We start from the raw sequence: 18,708 nt of genomic DNA on the forward strand, positions 1-18,708 counted from the left end.
ATGCACCAGCCTAGGAACTGCAACCAATCACAACATCGTGGCCTTTCTGTCAATGGGGCCTTGACCTTGTGGGTAAGATTCATCCATCTTCATCCAATGGCCATAAATTCATTATTACCGCCACTGAATATTTCACCAAGTGGATCGAAGCTGTTCCACTTACCCAAGTCACCGGCAAGCAGATTGCCTCATTCATCCTCAACTACATCATCTGTCAGTATGGTGTACCCATGTCCATCATCACAGATAACGGTCTTCCTTTCAAAAATCAGGATGTCCGTGAGCTTTGTGAGAAATTTCATATCCAACATCGCTTTTCCACCCCCTATTACCCACAAGGCAATGGTCAGGCCGAGCATCCAATAAAAACATATTAAGAATCCTAAAGAAGACAATAAATGATGCCGGCCGTGATTGGCATGTTCAACTGAATCCAGCACTATGGGCATATCGAACTAGCATTCGAACCCCTATAGGTGCAACTCCTTACTCATTGGTCTATGGTGCATAAGCTATCCTGCCTATTGAGGTTGAGATACCATCCTTACGGGTTTCCTTTCATAATCTAATAGATGATGAACCCTATAGATTATCACGTCTGCAGGACTTGGAGCTACTTGATGAGAAATGACAAGCTGCATACAATCACCTCAAAGCCTATCAGCAGCGCATGAGTAGAAGCTACAATCACCGAGTTAGACCTCGTACATTTGAGGTAGGTGATCTTGTTCTTCGAGAGAATCCTCACAACCAACCAAATAGAGAACATCAAGGCAAGTTTGAATCAAACTGGCTCAGCCCATATGTTGTCACTGTTGTATTCGGGTTCAGGGCATATCAGTTGGCTACATCAGAAGGAGAACCGCTTGTAGATCCAATCAATAGCATGCACCTCAAACAGTTTTATACCTAAGCTGAACAGAGCATCAAGCTCCCCTACATATCAGAAAATACCAAAAACATTCAAAAAATGTCCTAAAGAAAATACAAAAACATTCAAAAAAGTAAAGAAAAATCATGCATCCAAATGGTGAACAACCACTCTGGTGGCACCTTGGGTAAGTGCGATGGTGAAAACCTGGCAAACAGGCGCCACTCATAAAAACAATGGCTCCAGTATATTTCAGGCTCGTTGTGATCACTTCATACATACATCCATCCATCCATCAACCATGGCTTGTTATAAATCTACAAATCCAAGAAAGTACTGCATGCATCCTACATCCTGCTTTTTTATAGTCATGTCTAAAAACTGGGGGCAATGCCTTTAACCTATTGATGGAAGTGGATTCTACATTGTCATGTGATTCATTAAAGTTCTTCATTTAAAACTATCTCACAAAATCCAAAATACATTCAAAACAATTCAAAATCCAAAAACATTCAAAACAATCACCAAAATATCAAAAACATTGGAAATCAAATCAACAAAATCCAAAAACATTAGAAAACATCAAAAATCAATAAAAAACATGGCAACACATTGTACATACTCATCCATGCAGATACCAAACAAACATTGTGATATACTCCATAAAATGACAACTTATCAATTGACCACACAATCAACATCAACAATCAAACTATCTTCAACAAGGATGCATCCTTCCTTACCCAAACAAAAACAAAATGACATTTTCTTTGACAAGAAAATTGTGTTAAGCTATCAAATACTTGGTTGATTTGTGAAGTAATTCATTCATTTATCTGTATCAGGATCTTGCAGCATTGTTTTGTATCATTTGCGCATTATTTCCGATGAAGTTCTGGGGCATGTACTAATGGTGTCTACATGGGAAGTTCACTAAGCTATGTGATCTTATGCAAAATGCAGTCATAGATCACTATGGCTTGCTAACTATAGTGTATACCTCGACCATATGAGCATGAACCATTACCAAGGATCCATATTTTTTATTCTTTATGTATATACTGTTTGTTTGTAGGTACAATGCTCTTTCTTTGGTTCCTCCTACCTCAACCAAACTGGATAAAGGTTTTATCTCTTATTATGGTATGCACTTGTCTCAGGATATGATCAACCTAAGATCAAGGGGGATGATCCAAGTCATGCATGAAAGGAGATAATCCTTGTCTGTTCCGCAAGCAATACTCTGGTCAACTTGATCCATTATATCAAGTTGCTTGTATTAACTTGCTATATCAAAATCCATGTAAGAAATACTCTGGTCATCTTGAATCTTTATGTCAAGTTGCTTGTATTTTCTTACAACATTTTAAAGCTCAATGATGAAAAATAAAGCCCTATGGATCATCATCTCATCTCATCTATATATATTGCATTTCGTTGCATTCCACCCATCCATACTTTCATAATAGTTGCATATCATGCATACATAGTCATAATAATGCATACTCTATTTTACTCATCTTCTTCCATAGGACTCGGTCCTAGTCCTCCATTTCTTCTATCTAACATCGAATCCCCCCTCACCCTCCCTATCTTGATCATCAACATTATCCTAATCCCTTCATCGCTTCCCATCCTCACTCATCTACAAAATTAAGCCAGTTACTCTATCTACACAGATACATCGACTCCCACACACCTAGACTATCAACAAATACTCTGATCAAGTATCTTTGGGTCTCAACAGGTAATTGATTATGGCAAACCTAGACTACAACATGCATTTATCATAATGACCTAGTCTCAATGGGGCTGCCATGATTCCCCACAACCATCCATCACACGCACATACATATCAATTGATCAACCAATCAAACACAATCCAACAGACAATTACATCAATTGTCTACGTCTCAACAAGTATTTTGCTTCATATACCTTGACTTCATCAGGCAAATATATCAATTGTCTAAGTCACATCAGGTCACTTTGATTCACTTACTCAGACTTTATCATGTCCAAGCGACCAACTGACATCAACTGTCATGCTTTGACTTGACCGGGGCAATTCAACCGATTGCACCAGATTGTCCAACCAATTTTGATCAATTGTATAGCATCAATCCAAACCCCACACTACATCTACTATGTATCTCTTGCATGACCTCAGGGTACTCGCTGGCTTGTTGTTTCTTCATATTCACTCCATTTTCTCCCATTCTTTCATCATTAGTTCTAATTTCTTCTATTCTACCTCCCCTCCACTTTTCATTCTTTTTTGAGAGATCGTCTGATTTTTCAAAAAAAAATAAAAATCAGCCCATCTCTCGAGGGGGCATACCACCCATTAAATTTACATTTTATGGGGCATTTCTTCACACCTATTTTTCTTTCTTTGAAACGACGAGATAAACCACACCGTCTCAAAGAGGGGCAAATGTACTCACATAAATCTGTCCACTTAATTAAATGAATATTTAATATTTATTTGATTATTTAACCATCAATTAATAATTAATTAAATTAATATTTAATTAATTCATCTTAACCCTATTCTCCTATTAATTAAATAAATTATTGAATTTATTTGATTTAATTCACTTAACCAAATTCAGACCATTAATTAAATAAATAAATCATATTTATTTAATTAAATCTTCTCTCACATTTAAATAAATTAATATTTATTTAAATCCCCCAAAATCCCACCTCTCAAATTTAAATAAATTAACATTTATTTAAATCACCTTTATCCTCCACCCACTTGTATTTTCCTACAAATGCAAGTTGCACAATTATTTTAAATAAATAATTTATTTAAATCACCTTTATCCTCCACCCACTTGTATTTTCCTACAAAAGCAAGTTTCACAACTATTTTAAATAAATTATTTATTTAAAATCCTATTTATCCTCACCCACTTGAAACCTTTAATGGTTTCCCTTAAAGTATTCAAACTTGATGGCTTTAAAGTCTTCAAACTTGATGGCTTCCTTCTATAGTCTTCTTACGCCTTTAATGGTTTACCTTAAAGTCTTCAAACTTGATGGCTTTAAAGTCTTCAAACTTAATGGATTCCCTTAAAGTCTTCTTAAGACTTTAATGGTTTTCCTTAAAGTCTTCAAGCCTTTAATGGTTTCCCTCAAAGTCTTCAAGCATTTTAATGCTTTATCTTCATTTTTCTCATTTAAATAAATTAATATTTATTTGAATATTTATCCAAATGCAAATTACACCATTTAATTGAAATAAATGATTTTATTTTAATTGAAAATACCAAAATTTCTCCCACTTGCATTTTCCTACAAAATCCACTTGCATGCCTAAACCCCTTCTAGAATTTTCTAAACACTTCTAAATAACCTAACCCCTTCTCTAAACTTTGTCACATTCCTAAGCAAAAGGGAAGTCACTTCTCAAACCCTCAAAGTCTTTGATAACCATTAAAGGCTTTCAACCTTCAACCACTAAATGGCTCAAAGTCTTTGATAACCATTGAAGGCTTTCAACCTTCAACAACTTAATCCCCAAAGTCTCCAATAACCATTAATGGTTACCTCAAACCCTTCCACATGGTTAAAACATTTTTTTTGACTCAACCTCTACCCAACCCAAAGGTCTCATCAGGCCATTAATGCTTTGACCATGATTATCTCTTAAACATTTGCACAAAGGTTTATCCTTGGATTAACTCTTAATCCAGTGGGTAATCTTAATTTGGACTTGACCCTTAGCTTCTAGATAACCATGAGGTCTTCTCAGGCCTTTAATGCCTCCAACCTCTTCTCTCAACCCAATCCTATGTTGACACTTGTCACCATTTCATTGGTGCAAATTGTGCACATGGATCCCCAACTTTCAAACTTGGCCCTTAATTAAACCATTCAATCTTAACCCTTCATTTCCCCATTTCTTCTATAAATAGAACCCTTCTCCTCAAGCAAAAGGGAGAAGAATTTTTTAGAGTATTGTTGTTATACTGGCATTAGCATAGAGCTTTTTCATAGCATCACTATCTACTCTTGCATAGTATTTGCTTATCATATTCAACCATCTTGAATCTCCATATGGCATCCATGGCTAGTGCTAAAAGCTGAGAGCTACACTCATTTGGGACTTAGAGAGGAGAGGAACAAGGGAGGAGAAACTATGAGCATCTTGATTAGCTATTCTATTATATGTTTATATGCTTTCTATTTCATGCTTAATATCTCTCTTGATATGCCTGTTTAGGATAATCTTTTGTTGCTAACACTAACGTTTGTTTCTTGTGCTCTTGTGTGTGTTGCCATCAAACAGATTTTCTAATCCTTTTTGCAGAGCATCAATCTTTATTTTCAAATTTATACCTATTTAAAAGACAATACCCTTCCCCATGACTTATCAAAAAATAAAAAAATGAAAATTTATTTGATAATCTGCTCATTACACTATCATTTCTCATACACTTTATAGACAAGGTCTAGATGGTACTCTCCTCAGGTATCTTGAATATGAAGAATATGAGAAGGACTTGAAAGAAGTTCATGAAGGTATTTGTGGCACTCATTTAAGTGGTGCTACTCTTGAGAATAAAATCATATGAACAAGATATTATTGGTTGACTACAAAGAAAGACTCTTTTTCAGTTTTCTAAGAAGTGTAAACAATGTAAAATTCATGGTAACCTCATAGATGCACCAACTGAGGAGTTGCATGCTCTTACAAATTCTTGGCCTTTCTATTAGTGGGGTCTTGATCTTGTGGGAAAGATTCATCCTCCTTCTTCTAGTGGTCACAAGTTCATCATCACAACCACAAAATATTTCACAAAATGGATTGAAATCATTCCTCTAACTTTCGTCATAGGAAAACAAATTCCCTCATTTATCTTGAATTACATCATATTTCACTATGGCATATTCATATTTCTATTATTACTGATAATAGGAAACCTTGTAAGAATCAGGTTGTAAAAGAAATTTGTGACAAATTCCATATCCAACATAGATTTTTCACATCATATTATCTCCAAGGAAATGGTCAAATTGAGGTGTCAAAACAATACTATTTTGAAAATATTGAAAAAGTTAATGATGTTGGCTGAGATTGGCATGTTTGATTGAATCCTACTTTGTGGGCCTACCATACCAATATCTGCACACCCACTGAGCCACTCCATATTCCCTTATCTATGGATCTAAATCAATCTTTTCCATTTAAGTTGAGATAACTTCCTTGCGAGTATTACTAAAATGTCTAATTCCAGATGAAGAATGTTAAGTATGTAGGCTACAGGAGTTGGAATTGTTACAAGATCATCATCAGAATTCTTTTGACCACTTGAAACCATATCATCAAAGAATGGAAAAGAGCTATAATCATAGATTTAGACATAGGGTGTTTTAGGTTGGAGATCTAGTACTGAAGGAGAATCCACACAATAAGGATGATTGTGAGAAGAAAGGGAAGTTTGAACTGACTTGTCACATCCTTTTGTTATTGTGGTTGCATATGGGTTTGGTGCTTATGCTCAAAGATCCTATCAACAACTTTCATCTTAGAAAGGTTTATGTCTAAAAAAATAGAAACATATAAAAAAATTTAAAAATTAGAAAAATACAAAAAAAACTAAATATGAGAAAATGTGCAATAAAAAAATAGTGAAAACCTAGAAACAGGTGCTATTTGTAAACTATCTCTTCCATCTATTAGTGCATGCATCTTTTCACTTTCATCCAAATCCACCATCATTGTATATGTCCATAATAAATCCTTTTGTACATATTCAAGCATGACATATAGATCCCCAACATGGCTTGGTGATCATTGTATATATCCATAATAAAAGATTGATTTCTAAACTCGGGGCATAATCCTTAACCTAGCTAGGACAATCTACATTAAGCTCAAAACAATGGACAAACGACAGTAAGAAAATAATCATAAAACAATGATCATGAAATTCAACATTGCACATCGATCAAAATTTTGAAAAAATAACTATTAAACTCAGCATCAAAATCAATAAACAAAAATCAGTGGATTATTTCTTCTAAATCATGGTTTGATCATTTTAGCATGATTGTTATACTGTTGTATCTTTGTTTTTATTATCATGTCTCCTAAGTGACTTGAGGATGTCTTTAACTAGAGGAGTAATGAGAGAGCATGATATTTTCTTTGTCTATTTTCTATGAGTTAACCATTTGTACTATGCAAATTTTTCCCAAGACGTGAATGGAAAAGTAACATCAAGGACATTTCAAATTTACATAGGAAAAGGATTAACTCTTGTCTATTTTATGCAAGCAATACTTGGTTCATCTTGGTTCAATTATACTTCAATGCATGTATTAACTTGCAATATCAAAATCCATGTAAGTAGTACTCAAGTCATCATGGTATAATTATACCATCAATGTTTGTACCAACATACAACATTTTAAAGGCTCAATGATGACAAGTGTGACAAAATGGCCGATAAGATGACAACATTGCATTAATTATCTTTTGCATATTTAAGATAGATTGCATTCATATCCTGCATTACTTTTCCAAGTCTTGAGATTTTATAGTGATTTTATTTCTCATATTAAGGGATTAAGTACATTTGATGCCAATAAAAACAACTAGTTCATCTTCATCACATTCCATTTCATATCACTTTTTTTCTATTACATTGCATTTCATCACTGTAATTATTCATGATGAATGTTTCATTTCATTAGTCAATATTTTAACTCATCATTTTATTAGGTTATCCTTGCAAGTTGTTGCATTTAAGAATTGTATTAGTGATTTTTGTATATAATCACATTCATTTAATTGTTGCATTTAGTTACATTTTTTCATGTCATCATTAAATCATTATATTCTCTCATCATTGTATATTATGTCATTCATTTAGTTAATCCACACATTTCATACATCATTTTAATATGTCATCACATTTTTATAAAACATTGCATTTCATTTATCATTGCACTATACACATCATTACATCACATTACATTATATTTCAATTCATATCACTCTCATTGTACACAATAAAATCATACATACCTAAACATCAAACATAAAATATTAATAGACATTTCATCTCATACATCATGTCATCATGTCATAAAATGCATCATATATTAGGTCATCAACATCATATCATTTTCATATACACATCAATCACAACATAGATCAGTATTGTAAAAATCATCATCATACATCTAATCATCAAGTGAACATCACATATGTCATCATAGGTCACATGAACGTCATACATATCCTAATCCAAAATTATAAACAACACGTCATACAACCATCATAGTCAAGTGAACAAATGCATATATCCATCATATAGGTCAAATAAAACATGTAACATAAATGCATCCATCATGTAAATAATGTACAACCACATCATAGAGCATATATATGACACCCATCAAATAGTCTCCACTACATCTCATATACTCAAAAAATAATCAATGTCTAGTGTACAATATATCGCATTATATGAGAGAGACATCAAAAAAATGCCAAGAATCATATGGTCTCTAAATGAATATGTATACATCTAAAATGGGTACAAAATGTTGGCATAAGAAGTGAAGTCAATAACCAAGCATGATTGCCAGCTAGGCTTTGTTGTTCTGTACCTGATGGATCAGCCCAAAGATCATCACGATGAGGTCATTTTACCCCTATAATCTCTATCCAAATCCAATGAGAGGAACAATTATGTGAAGCCTGTGTAAAACTAGACACCCACTAATTGGGAGGAATGGCATTACTCATTTAGTGATCTACAATGTAGGATCTATTCTCTTGCTAATCTCATCTCTCTCATAATATCTTCTATGGGTCCCTGATCTACAATCCTCTACATAGAATCCATATGATGTTGAGAAGTTTATAAATGTTGGCATATTGAATCTCTCTCTACAGCCAGAGAGGAAATATGAGCCTGTGCCTGAGAAAGTTGACCTTGTGTCTAAGAAAGTTGAACCTATATTTGTGTAAGCTATCCCTACAAGTGTTGTACTAGAGACTTCAATGCACTAATTTGTGACTGGTACTGATGTGAAGGCACTTTGATCTAAATCTCTTGCTAAACTGGCTATTGTTGCACTGGATCTTGACTAGAGGCATCTTTCCTGGCTATATCCATTGTAGGAGGTCTTGAGGATCTCATCCTTTGACACACTCTATTCTCCCACCCACTTGACTACTACTCTTACTCTCTCTGCTTACTAGAGCCACTATCACCATCTCCACTATCACCACCATTATCTCCCTCATCTCCACCATCTCCACCATCATCCCCACCCCTCCTCTGTTTAGATCCCCTTTGGTGTGGTCTATCATCATCATCATCAAATGGAAGCATCAACTCATTAGGACAGGACAACCTCAGAACTACATGCATCATGAAATAATGGGAGTAGTCTAGAGTCATCCCTCCATCTGTAATATCTGGTAAATAATCCCATCTTTGAGCTACAAGTGAGAATTACTTAGTACATGAAGTCTCATAAGAGATCATGGGACCTTATTAAGCTACTTATTGGTATCTCTATGCATATAATGCAACACTATATGGGAATCCTTGGACTCAACCATACTATCAAAACACTCTGGTATAAATAAATCTCTCAATAACAAATGGTGTTTTACCAATTAGATAATGGGAAGTGAAAACATAGAGCATCTCAACATCATCCTTGGTCCAAGGCTCACAATACTGGTATGGTCTTCATGTGACTATGTCCAAATCATATAACACCTATCTCTAGTACTCCAAGTTTCCTAGCATATATTGGATAACAACACCTACATATGCAAAAATAGTAGATCCCTCTCAGCCATGAGGTGAGTAATAGCTATGTGCTCCCATGCCCATATCTGAAGAAGTGACACTCCACTTGATAGACTTGAAGAATGAGGGTACATCACTTGATGCAAGTCATGATATAAGTGCGCTAACATGCAAGATCCCCATGCATATCAAATACCCTCTATGATCATGGTCTCTAGCACTCGACCCCAACCAACTAATAGTCCCTTCAACCTTTGGTTGGGACATAGAAAACCTCCAACAAATCCAACCAACATAGAAGGTAATGGCTTGTAAGAATCAAGTATATCATTCTAAGGGATCTTATAACCTTTGATCTCTACATCATGGAAGATTCTCTTAAGGGCCGCATTACAACCCTACTCTGCCTAATCATACATCACTAAATCTCCTATGATAAGAATCCAAAAATATTTTAGACATCCTAAGGTGTCACTATCATCTCACTATTGTGTAAGTGAAGTTTGTTGTGGTCATTGTGCCACCTCTTAGCTAGTACAGTCAATAAACCTCTATTTATCCTATACTAGGACATCTATAATAGGGAAAACAATCCACATGCACCAATAATATCAAGATCCACCTGCACAAGATAGGGTGCCATTTACCAACTCTTTCGGTATCACTCCTGAGATTGTAGTACTCCTAAATACTCCTATATTCATGACATATCATAATTTTAACATTTGATCAATAAACTTATCTATTAATTTAATTACCTCATGTGAGATTTCAATCAATCCCATTTAGTGCCTATCATTGACTCTCATTAATCATGAGGTCAATAATCATCTATCTTATCAAATATTAACATGACAAAAATCCAAAATGATAAAGACATATCAAAATGAAGAAAGAAAAATCAAATTCTTGACTTTATAGTGCATATGCACTAAACTGCACATTCAATGCACTAAAGAATCCATGCATGTGCTAAAAATCACATGCGCTAATTTGTGCATCATATGCACTAAACTGCATATTTTATGTGCTAAAATATTTACCTTACGCACTACAAAAAATACCCTATGCACTAAAACTAAACCCTAGATCCTATGTGCACTAAAATAGGGTTTTCATGCACTAAAAAAACTATCGTATGTGCTAAAACATCTAAAAAATGCTAAAAAACCAAGAAAAATATGCAAAAAAGTAGCAAATTTAACAAGAGAGATTACTGAAGTATGTATCGATGACCCATATGCTGGAGGACACTCAAATCATCGAACTTGCTCGAATGTGTCCTAGTGGTGGGGGATCACCATTTTGCCTCTAAGATCACTTCTACAATTACAATGCACAAATAAACTCCAAATAATTTACTTTTTCAACTTTCACCCTATTAATGGATGGAAAGAGGGGTAATTATGTGGGATTTTATTTTTCCACTTGCCATATTCATTTTCTGCACAACATAATTCCTTCATCTTATCAAGATATGAATCGTTCAAAATCCTAAAAATTTAAAAATCAATTTAAAAAAAATTATAGAATTTCTCAAAATCTATCAAAAACCCTAAAAATTCAAAAAATTCTCTGATTCATCTCCCGAGGGGGCATGCACACATTATTAAATGATGATCAAAGTCTTAGATTAGCTTCTGGGGCATCAAGCAAATTTTTCTTTGAACCAATGTGTCACAAACATATTTCCTCAAAGTGGGGCAAAATATATAAATTGAAAACTAGCCTAGAGAGAATTAATTAAACACAAGTTATGTAATTAATGGATCCTTAAATCTTCTACTTAAATAAAAATTGAATAATTTATTTATATAGTTCATTTTCCAAAATAATTCCCATCATAAATTATTTTCTCCATTTTCCTAAATAAATGACCAAATTTAATTAATTTGTCTTATTTAATTATCCCATCGCACTTGATTTGAATTTTTAAATTCAAATTTGGTCACATGTCTCCTAACCTAAAATAAACCTCCTAACCCTTAAACCTACCATCTACCTTTGGGTTGAACCAACCTTATCCCTTCAAACTACCTCTATCCTAGCCTCTTATGGAGTGTCTCTCCCCTCATAAGGACACAAGGTCTGCTTGCCAGATGTTCTCCCCCTCCATGCCACTCACCCTCTTATACAAAATGTGTGGCATTTGTTGGAGATTCCCTTGCCACTTGTCTTTCCAAGAATGACAAGTGTCATATCTCCCCAAGCCTTTCCTAACTTCTTCATCTCTCACCAACCATTTTTGCAAGATGAATCTAGACCATTGAATCCTTCCATCTAGGATCATACCTTGGACAAGCCATAAATACCCCCACTTTTTATTCATGGAGGGATCCTTAATCTTGCATTTTGAAACTTTGCATATATATTGAGCATAGCAGCATCCATATTTTTTCATTTAAAATAGTCACCATGTTAATCTAGAATTATGACCATTCACCTTTTCATTTAGATCATAGGATCATAGTATAACATACTTGTTCTTTGGGTTGTCATCTTGGAGGTCCATGCTATTGATAGCCAATCAATAGACCAACAAGGTCCTTGGAGATAGACGATAATGAGATGCCATTGGGGAGTGCTCTTTTACTTTGTTCATTGACTAATTTCATAATATAATGTCTCATTGGCATGTTATATTTTTACTTAATTAATTCACATTCCTAGAATATACATAGAAACCTTGTGTGACTAATACCAACAACTATAAGAGTACAAGGGAAAGACCTAAAACTCATTTCATTAGTTAATAGATGTTGATTTACAACTATACTAAATTATCAACATATTTTAGGTTGCACAACACTTCTCCTAGAACCTCCAAATACCCACAACAATTTTAAACGCAAAAAACTATTGTTACTCCAAATATACATCCAAAAACTATAGGTAGACACAAATTCATGGAAAATTATTTTTTAAAAGTATCAAGGAGATATATAAGGATATCCTTCTATCTAAACAAAGTTGAATTGAGCAAAAATCAAAGTTTAAAAGGCAATATGATGTTATCTAGAAAGGTACAAAAAATATACTTTCAAACTTCAGGCCACATCCAGGGCATGAAATGTAAGAGTTGGAACATATCACATAGCGTAAGGGTATTATGTATGGGTTATGCTTCATCTTGTAGATATAAAAAATATTTTAAGATGCATTCAATAGTTGTAAAGTGAACATAGGAGAATATAATTAAGGCATAAGGAAATATAGACTAGATCAAACAAGACATCATATGAATGCATGAGGTGATATTATAAGTGTTGAAATTAGATTGTCATTAATGTCAATAGTTTGAGAACAAAGGTACAAAGATGATCAGATTGGCAACACAAAGAGAAAGTGATGAGTGCATAACACGTAGGTTATGCATTTGTGCATAACACATCATGTTATGCTATACAAATGATGCATGTTACAGAGGTGAAAAATCACTTTGATGGTAGTTTTTTAGTGAGACAAGGCTTCTACCTCAACGAAGTTGTTTGCATTTTGGTGTAAGATGGTGATTCGACAAGACCATCTTCTTGCTTCATCAGGCTTCATTGTTATACCATCAAAGTTTATCCTTGACATAGTGGTCACCATGTCAAGTGGGCCCCCTTTATTGTGTGTGTTGACATCCACTTGGCTTTTGTTGATTGGTCTACCGAGGTTATGTCGTGTTTGTGTGAAGTTTTGTGTCTTGGTGGTGGTGGAATCCCTCTATCCCAAGGCATTGAAACAAATGAAGTAATGAACATGCAAGATAAGAATATTGAAGAGAATATAAGAGGCCCTTGTTATCCAGCATCGTAAAAAGTTGAAGAGACATTACATTGTAGGGTAAGAAAACAAAAGAGATCAAGTCTCCCCACCATCCTACACCATAGAAAGTCGAGGTCGAATGATGTTGTAGAGAAATAAAATATGAAGCTAGAAGCATATCCCACTATCCCACACCATTGGATGACTAAGAAAAATTGTCATGTGGAGAAATAAGATGATAAGATGTGTGGAGTCTCCCACCATCCAACAATGCAATAGGTAATGAAAGAATGATCTTGTGGGGCAACATAGAAACAAAAAAATAGTGTCCCCATTGTCCCACACTGAGTATGATGGGTGCAATATAGTCTTGCAGGATAACAAGAAGGAAGGTGCATGAGATATCTCGCTATCACGATGTTGGGAAGAATAGAGAAAAAGGAGTCTATGAGGCATCAAGAAGTAGGATGGTTGATACATCTCGCTAGCCCGCATGAGTAAAATGTACTTGAAGATGACCTTGCGAGATAACACAATATGAAGAAGACACATCCCCTGTTATCCGACAATGCAAATGACCAGAGGATGGAACTCTTATGGGGCAAGAAAAATTTAAAAGGGTGCATCTCACCAACTTGCATGAGTAAAAGGGGTTTGGTAATGATGGTGTGGGATAAAAAAGAGAAAGAAAGTGTCTCCTACCATCACACAGACATATCTATGATGCACACAACACAAAAGTTGTTAGGATAACCAGTGAATAACTGAGAGGGTTAGGTGAATCATTTGTTGATAGATTATGTAAATTAAAGAACTTAAAACCTTATACTAGTATAACTGATTAAGCATTAAAACATAAATGGAAACCAAAGAATCAATACCATGCAACCATAACACCATGATTTGTATGTGGAAAACCTAGAAAGGTAAAAACCACAATGGCAAACCCTACCCACAGCCAGATGATACTTCTGCAACAAGTATATAATTACAATAGGGGCTTGCACATGCAGGAAGGCACACTGCCTAAAAGACATTGCTCATCAAAATGGAGTCTCATTGACTACAAATATATTAACCACCTCAATATATTTGGAGTACAATCCAGAGAGAAGAACTATCAGTGATAGCATCAAATATGCCAGATTACAGTTCTGATTAAGCTGAATGCAGGAGGTCTAAAACCTCTTACATTAACCCAACTTTATCACCTATGATCAGCCAAATCCTCTACACAAATGATTATTACATTTATTTCTCCTTTCCCATTCCCATATTTTATCTACAATGAGTTCTTACATATACTCATATCAACCCAAAACCTAACGAATTAGGTTGGCTACACAAATGATAATACAATAGATCCATTACATAATCCATAAATAAAATCATAACACGTGTTGGCCTAAGGGTAAACAAATATCATCCAACCAATAAAACATCCTGGAAGCGCATTCGAGGATCCACCAACACGTTTCATGCAAACTGATCCATAACCTAGATAGCACCAAACCTAAATTAGATCCGCAAATGCCAAAACAATGACACCAATCTATTGAGGCATGAACACAATCACCATCAGCATCCAAAATCCTTTCTAGAAGCTACACCAACACCACTTATGCATTACATCAAAGATCTTCAATAAAGCTCTGTCGGTGAAACCCTTACCGGACCAATGAAGCAAGCTTGCTAGAACATAAGATAGCATATGATCATCAAGTCATACCAATTGACTAAAACATACTTTAGAAGAATATGAACCATTCATATAGACTTATTCCATCATCTGGATCATACTGGCGACAATCAATTGAAAGTCTTCCCAATCCAATCCATATAACAGAAGTTGATAAATAATCATAATAGCAAGTGTTGACACCAATGACAAAACATCAATGCAACACATAATCAATTCCATCGTATGACCAATAATCTCCCCCTTTGGCATTCATGGCAACACTAGATGTGAAAAACATCCAAGTGCCACTAAAATGCCAAACAAGTCTCCCCCAATGGAAGACCACTAACAATCTCTCATGAAATGATATAGCAATGAAGTTCTAAATAAAATCTAAAACAAAAGGACCAAAAAATGTGAAACTCCCCCTAAGGAGTGCACTAAGTCTGAAAAATAAATAGAAATGGTTTTTCACATATATTCCTCCCTCTTTGAAAGCAATGCCAAAGAATCAAATAGAATATGAAAATTATAAGTCTCAAGGTTGACTACTCGCCCTGAGTAGTAGCATTAATTCATCAATTCAGAGGAGAAGATAGCTATGATAATGCATACCGAACTGATGCACATCTGCTGATAGTTCTGATACTAAATGTTTAGTACAGATGCCAAGCTAACAAGATGAGAGGGGGGGGGTGAATCATACAAAATTAAACTTTCATTAACACAACAGATTCAACCTCGGTAATCTTATCAAAAAAATAGTAAAGCATGCAGACTTATGAACAGATAAGATCACAAAACATATAACATCAGATTTAACATGGAAACCCAAATAGGGAAAAACCACTACAGGATTTTAGACCCACTAAGAAATATACTCTTCTAGAGTATGCTCGGTTAAAAGCAAATCCTGTTAAAGATTACAAACACATTGCTAGATGTGACCCGATTAAGGGATTTCCCTTAGAACTATTAGGATCTTCACCTTGTTAGAAGTGACCTTGTTAAAGGATTTCAAACACTCACTCAGAATGTCACTTTGCTAGAGGGTTTTACAAATAAGACTATTAAGTCCACTTGGTTAAGAGATTTTTTGTTACTTCACAAAATAATAGCAGTAAAAATATATCTGCAACTTCAAATCTAAAATGCTAAAGAAGATTCTTATTTGCTCAATACAATCTAGTCATCAGACTTATATAGTCCATCTGCTGGGCTCTATACTCTATTAATCAAACAAGTCTTCAAGCTTCTGTGCTCCGTAATCACTATGTAGCATCCCTGTGCTTACATTTGCCCGCAGACATTGTTTATCAACAATTCCTTATTTATAAACAATAGCTAACCACTTAATCTCCTTGATCACATTTTCCATGATCAATCATAGCCATCAGATCTTCAAACTTGACCAAGTTCAATGTATCCTTCGATCTGAAAATGTTTTACCTCACCTTGGAACTTGCATACATTTCTTGGAACTTGTGCTAAGGTATTGCAGTTCAATCTGAGCTATAGATCTTCCTGCCGATCTTTCATTGCCATAGATTCTTAACAAACTTCATACTTGTTGTATCAATCATTTAATCATATCCAGCTCATCACCTTCCATCATTAAATAACACTTTTATTCATTCAATGCATTTTGTTACTGCTCAGTTGCAACTCAGTGAATACTAAACTTTACTTGGTAGACATTCCACCTTTATTAACCGATAGAAATAACCTTAGGGTTTACTGACTAGGTTCCTTAGGGTTTACCGACTAGGTTCCTTGCTCGGTAACATAGTATAGTATTAACCTTACAATTAACAACATATGTAGGATATCAAAACAATATAAACATCATGATCTCATCACTGTCTAACTCAGTAATAGTTGCCCATTGAATAACTTATTCCTCCCCTTATTCATCACATTCTTTCTGTGTCTTTTACCAACATCTTAATTCTCTTCAAAACATACTTCTTAAGATATGCCAACATTATACTGAATTAGAAAATCAATTTCTTGACATCAATGACAAAATAATAATATTAAGATAGTAAACATCCTTTATCAGTTATATCCATAATCATCAACAATCTTCTCAATATCCTTATTGAAATGCCAACAATCTCTTATTGTAATTGGAATACCAACAATCTCCCTTTGTCTGTTATAATGCCAACAATCTCCCCCTTTGGCATTTATGGAAAAACCAATTGATTTGACCTAATTGATTCGGATTGCTATGAAATGCTGAAATGCTCTCCCCCTGTTATTAGTCTTCTCCCCCATACATTAGTCTTCTCCCCCTTTGACAACAATGCCAAAAAGTAAAGAACTAAAACATAATTTCTTCCATTGAGAAGTGAATTCCTTGCTATTATGTATCTACTCAGTCTCAGCCAGAGCATTTTGTCTTCAATTCTTGTTGCCTGTTATTATTTTCTGTACACCTTTAGAAAACCTCCTAAAGTGTGTAAATTGGCATCAACTCCTAAAAGATATTCTATAGAGTCATCGAATTGATGCTTTCACCGAACTCGGTCAATGAGTGGAAGATAGGGATAGGACCCCTAACTTGCTTCTGAGATACTCAAAAGTGTCCCTAGGTAGTGGCTTGGTGAAGATATCTACTATTTGTTCCTTTGTGCTAACATACTCCAACACCACTTTCTTGTCTTGAACTTCTTCTCTAAGATAATGATATTTAATAGAGATGTGCTTTGTCTTAGAGTGCATAATAGGATTCTTTGAAATAATAATGGCACTAGTATTGTCACATAATATAGTTACTGGCTCGATAACTTTCTCATTTATGCCTTCCAAAAGTTATTTGATCCATGCTATATTAGTGCAATTCAATGCTGCAACAACACATTCAGCTTCTGATGTTGACTTTGAAACACATCCTTGTTTCTTGCTAAGCCAACTTACTAGTCTTTCTCCTAAAAAGAAAGCTCCTCCACTTGTGCTTTTCCTATCATCAATGTTGTCTGCCCAATCAGCATCAGTATAAACTTTTAAATCAAAATCATTTCTCTTGTGATATACTAAGCCATAATCCTTAGTGCCTTTTAAGTATCTGAAAATTCTTTTGATTGCAGTCATATGTGTTTCCTTGGGATCTGCAGAAAATCTTGCAACTATACCTACTCATGTGCTATATCTGGCCTACTGTGAACACCATATTGCAACTTTCCAATCATAGATCGGTAAAGTGTCTCATCAATAGATGCAGATTCATCATTCTTTGATAGTTTACAGTTGGTAGTCATAGGAGTGCTTATAGGTTTTGAATCCTCCATTCCAAATTTCTTCAAGATTTCTTTTATGTACTTGGATTGGGTAATGAAGATCTCATCTTTCATTTGCAATATCTGTAATCCTATAAAATACTTTATTTCACCAATTAGTGACATCTCAAATTCTATGCTCATTTCATTTTCAAATTTCTTGCATAAAGAGTCATTTCCACAAAATATAATGTCATCAACAAATATGGCTGAGATTAGTATTCCATTTTCATCATTCTTCATGTACATATTACTATTTTCACTTGTTCTTATAAAACTAATTTTGATCAAATAAGAGTGCAATCTCTCATACCATGCTCTAGGTGCTTGCTT

The sequence above is a fragment of the Cryptomeria japonica genome, chromosome 4 (assembly GCF_030272615.1).
Source record: "Cryptomeria japonica chromosome 4, Sugi_1.0, whole genome shotgun sequence".
Taxonomy (NCBI): Eukaryota; Viridiplantae; Streptophyta; class Pinopsida; order Cupressales; family Cupressaceae; genus Cryptomeria; species Cryptomeria japonica.